Consider the following 7,342-nt stretch of genomic DNA (forward strand, 5'->3'; position numbering starts at 1 on the left):
GATAGCGGTCAATGTGTGGAGTAATAGTAGTAGATGCAGAATCGTTTTGGTCTACTTGACACGGACGTGATGCCTATGTTCATGATCATGCCTAGATATTCTCATAACTATGCGCTTTTCTATCAATTACTCTGCAGTAATTTGTTCACCCACCATAATTCATGCTATCATGAGAGAAGCCACCAGTGAAACCTATGGCCCCCGGGTCTATTTTCCATCATATAAGTTTCCGATCTATTTTATTTTGCAATTTTTATTTTCAATCTATACAACAAAAATACCAAAAATATTTATCTTATTATCTTTATCAGATCTCACTTTTGCGAGTGACCGTGAAGGGATTGACAATCCCTTTATCGCGTTGGTTGCAAGGTTCTTGATTGTTTGTGCAGGTACTAGGTGTGACACCCCCGATTTGACCGTACACTAATCATGCACGCAAATGTGTACGATCAAGATCAGGGACTCACGGGAAGATATCACAACACAACTCTAAAACATAAATAAGTCATACAAGCATCATAATACAAGCCAGGGGCCTCGAGGGCTCGAATAAAAGTGCTCGATCATAGACGAGTCAACGGAAGCAACAATATCTGAGTACAGACATAAGTTAAACAAGTTTGCTTTAAGAAGGCTAGCACAAAAGTAGCAACGATCGAAAAGGCAAGGCCTCCTGCCTGGGACCTCCTAACTACTCCTCGAAGCCGAACTCCATGTAGAATCATCCTCAGGATCTCTAGCTCCTGGACTCCAGCATCTGGTTGCGACAATCAGGTATAGAAAGGGGAAAAGAGGGAGAGAAGCAACCGTGAGTACTCATCCAAAGTACTCGCAAGCAAGGAGCTACACTACATATGCATGTGTATATGTGTAAAGGGGCCATATCAGTGGACTGAACTGCAGAATGCCAGAATAAGAGGGGGATAGCTAATCCTGTCGAAGACTACACTTCTGGCAGCCTCCATCTTGCAGCATGTAGAAGAGAGTAGATTGAAGTCCTCCAAGTAGCATCGCATAGCATAAACCTACCCGGCGATCCCCTCCTCGTCGCCCTGTTAGAGAGCGATCACCAGGTTATATCCGGCACTTGGAAGGGTGTGTTTTATTAAGTATCCAGTTCTAGTTGTCATAAGGTCAAGGTACAACTCCGGGTCGTCCTTTTACCGAGGGACACGACTATTCGAATAGATAAACTTCCCTGCAGGGGTGCACCACATAACCCAACACGCTCGATCCCATTTGGCTGGACACACTTTTCTGGGTCATGCCCGGCCTCGTAAGATCAACACGTCGCAGCCCCACCTAGGCTCAACAGAGAGGTCAGCACGCCGGTCTAAACCTATGCGCGCAGGGGTCTGGGCCCATCGCCCTATGCACACCTGCACGTTGCGTACGCGGCCGGAAGCAGACCTAGCCCCCTTAATACAAGCGCGAGCTTACGGTCCAATGCGGCGCGCGCCACTCAGTCGCTGACGTCAAAAGAGCTTCGGCTGATACCACGACGTCGGGATACCCATAACTACTCCCGCGTAGATGGTTAGTGCGTATAGACCAAATGGCCAGACTCAGATCAAATACCAAGATCTCGTTAAGCGTGTTAAGTATCTGCGAACGCCGACCAAGGCCAGGCCCACCTCTCTCCTAGGTGGTCTCAACCTGCCCTGTCGCTTCGCCATAAAGTAACAGTCGGGGGCCGTCAGGAACCCAGGCCCACCTCTACCGGGGTGGAGCCACCTGTCCTTTCAGCCCCCTCATCAGAATCACTTGCGGGTACTCCTCGAGCCGACCCGACTTTAGTCACCACATGTGTCATGTATATAATGTACATAGTATATACCCGTGATCACCTCCCGAAGTGATCACGGCCCAGTAGTATAGCATGGCAGACGGACAAGAGTGTAGGGCCACTGATGGAACACTAGCATCCTATACTAAGCAGTAGGATAGCAGGTAAGGGTAACAACTGTAGCAACAATGATAGGCTATGCATCAGAATAGGATTAACCGAAAGTAGTAACATGCTACACTACTCTAATGCAAGCAGTATAGAGAAGAATAGGCGATATCTGGTGATCAAGGGGGGGGGCTTGCCTGGTTGCTCAGACAAGAAGGAGGGGTCGTCGGGGACGTAGTCGACCACAGGGGCATCAACATCGTCACGGGGTCTACCGAAGAGAAGAGGGGGGAGAAACAGTAAATACATAGCAAGCAAGTGCATAACAGGACAACAGGCAGAGCTAGACGTGTTCTAACGCGGTATGAGGTGATACCGGTGAAGGGGGGAAACATCCGGGAAAGTATCCCCGGTGTTTCGCGTTTTCGGACAGATGAACCGGAGGTGAAATGTTGCAGGTTCACTATGCTAGGGATGCGTGGGGAACGAACGGGATGCGTATTTGGATTCGTCTCGTCGTTCTGAGCAACTTTCATGTAGAAAGTATTTTCATCCGAGTTACGGATTATTTTATATGATTTTCTAAAGTTTTAGCAATATTCTGAAATTATTATTAATTCGAAATTAATTGGAAAAATGCTATGCGCACCCAGCACATGGTACACAGAAGTGTACCCAGGGGATGACAGATGGGCCAAGGGGGACCCAGTTGACCAGTCAAGGTTTGACTGGTCAACAGGTGGTGGGGCCCCCCTGTCATTGAGACATCTAACTAATTACAGACTAGTTAGGCTAACTAAGTAATTAGTTTAGTTAAACTATTTTAATTAAGTTAAGTAATTAGTTAATTAATTAATTTTTATATTATTATTCATTTATTTTATTTTATTTATTTATTTTAGAAAAAGGGGCGTGGGGCCCCTGGGTCAGTGGCCCAGGGGGCCAAAACAGGCGGCAGTGTAGCGGGCGTGTGCGGGACGAAGCCCGCCCGGGCACAGGGGATGGCCGCGGGGCGAGGGCGGTCCCCGGCGGGGCGCAGGACGGCGGCGAGCCCGGCGGCTGTGGGCATGGCCAGGTGCGGGGCGCGGCACTGCGGGGCAGAGGCCGAGCCCCGGGGGAGCCGGTCGCGGAGCGGCGGAGGCGAAGCAGAGGCGGCCGCGGCGGCTCGGTGATGGAGGCGGGGCGGTTGGGGGCGACGACGGCGGAGAACGCCGGCAGGCGAGCAGCGGTAGGCGGCGGGGGAGGCGCGGTGGCGCCGAGGGGGGGCAACGAAACGGTGCGGGCGCAGTGGCGGAAGTGGTGCGGAGGTGTCCGAGGGCCGGCGCGCGTGGTCGCGGCCAGGGGCGGAGTGAGCACGGGCCGGGGCGAGGCAGTGCGCAGGCGGGGCGGAAAAGGGTGCGCGCGGGGAGGCAGAGGTCGCGGCGGGAGCGGGCGAGTACGTGCGGGAGAGCGGAGCTCCGGCGGTCCGGCCACGACAGCCGAAGTGCGGGGCGGCGGCTAAACGGCGATGGAACGGCGAGGGAAAAGAGGGAATCAAACGAGGGGCTCACAGTGAACTCGGGGACGTGGTAGGGGTGGCCGGAGGTGGACCGGAGCGGAGGCAATCGACGCCGGACGCCGGCGATGTACGCATTGATGATGAGGTCGATGGCGGGTGTACGGGTCGTCCTTGCTCGATTCAGTGTTCGGGGTAGACGAAGTAGACCGCGACGGTTCTCCTGGACATCTTGGCGCGTCGAGGGGAGGCCGGTGGAGGAGATCGGCGGCGATGGCCGCGGCGGCTGTGGCGGGGATGACGGCTCGATGCGGAACGTACATGGTCTTTTGGCTTCGATCCAGAGGCGTAGGTGAAGGAGACGAGGTCGGGGAGGCTCCTGGCCACCTTGTTGTAGCTCGGGGATGCCCCGGAGCACGGCAACGACGACGCCGGCGGCGACGGGGGTCTTGGGCGCGAGCTCTAACAGAGAGAGAGAGAGAGAGGGAAGGGAAGGGGATTGCGAGGCTAGGGTTCGCCGAGGGGCCGCGGGAGCGATCTAGTAGGCAGGGCAGGGGGTGCGGATGGCCGACGTGTGTGCATCGCCGGCAATGGCGCCGGTGGATGAGCGCCACGCCCACCCCTGCCTCTGTAGCTGGAGATGGGGGGCAAGTTGGGTGTGGACTGGGCCGTTTTGCTAGATGGGCCAAGGGGCCCAGTAGATTAGGTTTCTTTTCTTTTTACTAGTATTTTTCCATTTACTTTCCTGTTTATTTATTTAGCCACTGTTTTGTACTTTCTTTTAGCTTCAAAATATTTTTTCAAAATGTAAAACCTTGCCATATAATTACTATGCATTATTTTGCACTGCCACAAAAAGTTTGGATTCAAAATAATTTATTAAGTTTGAGTTTATATTTAAATGGGATAAAAAAGGTGTTGTTGGTCCATTGTTTTAATATCCAGGGGAAATTTTATATAAAAACAAAATGTTAATTCTTTCATGCAAATTGTTAGTGAATATTTGCAACCTAACGCACATTTTTATTTTTCCATTTGAAAACTTTATTTATTTGACTTTAAATTAAATTTGAATTCGAACGGGATTCAAATCATCGCGAGATTGACAACAGTAATCGTGGTGACGTGGCATCATTAGTAGAGGGTTACTGTAACTTAATTACTCGGGCGTCACACTAGGAGACTTGCGTGTAATCTCCTACTGGATTGATACCTTGGTTCTCAAAAACTGAGGGAAATACTTACGCTACTTTGCTGCATCACCCTTTCCTCTTCAAGGGAAAACCAACACATGCTCAAGAGGTAGCAAGAAGGATTTCTGGCGCCGTTGCCGGGGAGGTTTACCCAAAGTCAAGTCAAGATTTGATCTCCCGTCAACTTGCCAATTTCTGGCGCCGTTGCCGGGGAGGTTTACGCTAAGTCAAGCCAAGATTTGATCTCCCGTCAACTTGCCAATTTCTGGCGCCGTTGCCGGGGAGATCTATGCTCAAGTGAAGACAATACCAAGTACCCATCATAAACTCTTCTCCCTCGCATTACATTATTTTCCATTCGCCTCTCGTTTTCCTCTCCCCCACTTCTAAAACGATTTTCGAAAACCTTTGCCTTTTCTTCGCCCTCCTTCCGTTCGATCTTGTGTTACCATGTGCCTTCTTTTTGCTTGCATCTTCGCTTTCTAAAAGTTTATGGATCCTCATCCCCTTGCTAATCTTTTTAAGAGGTCCAATTATGATGGACCAATTTCTAGTGATTTGAGTGCACTAGATTATTTTTATGAGGTTTTGCTTGAAATTCGTGAATCTGAAAATTGTGATGAAGAAATTTATGAAGAGATTCACGATAGCTCCTTGAATAAAAAGCATGATTGCAATGATTTTACTATAAATTCTCTTGATGTCAATTGTGCTAATAATATGCAAAACCCTAAGCTTGGGGATGCTAGTTTTGCTATGTCTACTACTTGTTGCAATGATCATGATTGGGGTGATTCTTCTTATGATCTTGAAAATTTATTTAAGCCCCATGATGAATATGAGATTGATAATAGTGGTTGCAATAATATTGAAAGTGGGTTTGGAAGAGTGTCAAATTTAGATCCCACATAATTGGAGAATGTTCAATCTTATGGTATTTTTGATAAAAGTGGGTTTGGAGAGGTCATGACTTTAGTTAATGATAATCCCACTATTTTGGAAGAGTGTCAACTTCGCATGCATGTGGATCGTGTTAAGAATATGTTATGTGATAGGTATTTTGTTGAATTTTCCTATGATCCTACATGTAATTATTATGAGAGAGGAAAATATGGTTGTAGAAATTTTCATGTTACTAAATTACCTCTCGTTATGTTGAGATTGCTATTGTTTCTTTCCTCTTCCTTGCATATGCTAGTTTTTGCTTGCTATGATAATTTGTTTGCCTATAAGATGCCTATGCATAGGAAGTATGTTAGACTTAGATGTCTTTGTCACGTGTTTCATGATGCTCTCTTTGCGCTTAAATTCTTGTCTTTCATGTGAGCATCATCAAAATTATTAATGCCTAGCTAGGGGCGTTAAACAATAGCGCTTGTTGGGAGGCAACCCAATTATATTTTTGTTCCTTGATTTTTGTTCCTGTTTAGTAATAAATAATTCATATAGCCTCTGTTTATATGTGGTTTTATGTTTTAATTAGTGTTTGTGCCAAGTATAACCTTTGGGAAGACTTGGGTGAAGTGTATGCGATCTTGCTGTAAAAAACAGAAACTTTAGTGCTCACGAGATTAGCTGCCATTTTTTACTGGAGAGTGATTTTAGGTTGATTCTTTTTTCAGATGATTAATAGATAAATTACTCACGTCCGGCAAATTATTTCAGATTTTTGGAGTTCCATAAGTATATGTTTGATACAGATTACTACAGACTGTTCTGTTTTTGACAGATTCTGTTTTTCGTGTGTTGTTTGCTTATTTTGATGAATCTATGACTAGTCTCGGGGGGTATGAACCATAGAGAAGTTGGAATACAGTAGGTTTAACACCAATATAAATAAAGAATGAGTTCATTACATTACCTTAAAGTGCTGGTTTGTTTTCTTACACTAACGGAGCTCATAAGATTTTCTGTTAAGTTTTGTGTTGTGAAGTTTTCAAGTTTTTGGTAAAGATTTGATGGATTTTGGAATAAGGAGTGGCAAGATCCTAATCTTGGGGATGCCCAAGGCACCCCAAGGTAAAATTCAAGGACAACCAAAAGCCTAAGCTTGGGGATGCCCCAGAAGGCAACCCCTCTTTCGTCTTCGTCTATCGGTAACTTTACTTGAGGCTATGTTTTTATTCACCACATGATATGTGTTTTGCTTGGAGCGTCTTGTATGATTTGAGTCTTTGCTTTTTAGTTTACCACAATCATACTTGCTGTACACACCTTTTGGGAGAGACACATATGAATCGGAATTTATTAGAATACTCTATGTGCTTCACTTATATCTTTTGAGCTAGATAATTTTGCTCTAGTGCTTCGATTATATCTTTTTAGAGCACGGTGGTGGTTTTATTTTATAGAAATTATTGATCTCTCATGCTTCACTTACATTGTTTTGAGAGTCTTTTAGAACAGCATGGTAATTTGCTTTGGCTATAAAATTAGTCCTAATATGATAGGCATCCAAGATGGGTATAATAAAAACTTCCATATAGAGTGCATTGAATACTATGAGAAGTTTGATACTTGATGATTGTTTTGAGATATGAAGATGATAATTAGAGTTGTGCTAGTTGAGTAATTGTGAATTTGAGAAATACTTTTGTTGGAGTTTGCAAGTAGCGTAGCATGCACGTATGGTAACCGTTGTGTAACAAATTTGAAGCATGAGGTGTTTCTTTGATTGTCCACCTTATGAGTGGCGGTCGGGGACGAGCGATGGTCTTTTCCTACCAATCTATCCCCCTAGGAGCATGCGCGTAGTGC

This window comes from Aegilops tauschii, chromosome 7 (genome assembly GCF_002575655.3).
Source record: "Aegilops tauschii subsp. strangulata cultivar AL8/78 chromosome 7, Aet v6.0, whole genome shotgun sequence".
Taxonomy (NCBI): Eukaryota; Viridiplantae; Streptophyta; class Magnoliopsida; order Poales; family Poaceae; genus Aegilops; species Aegilops tauschii.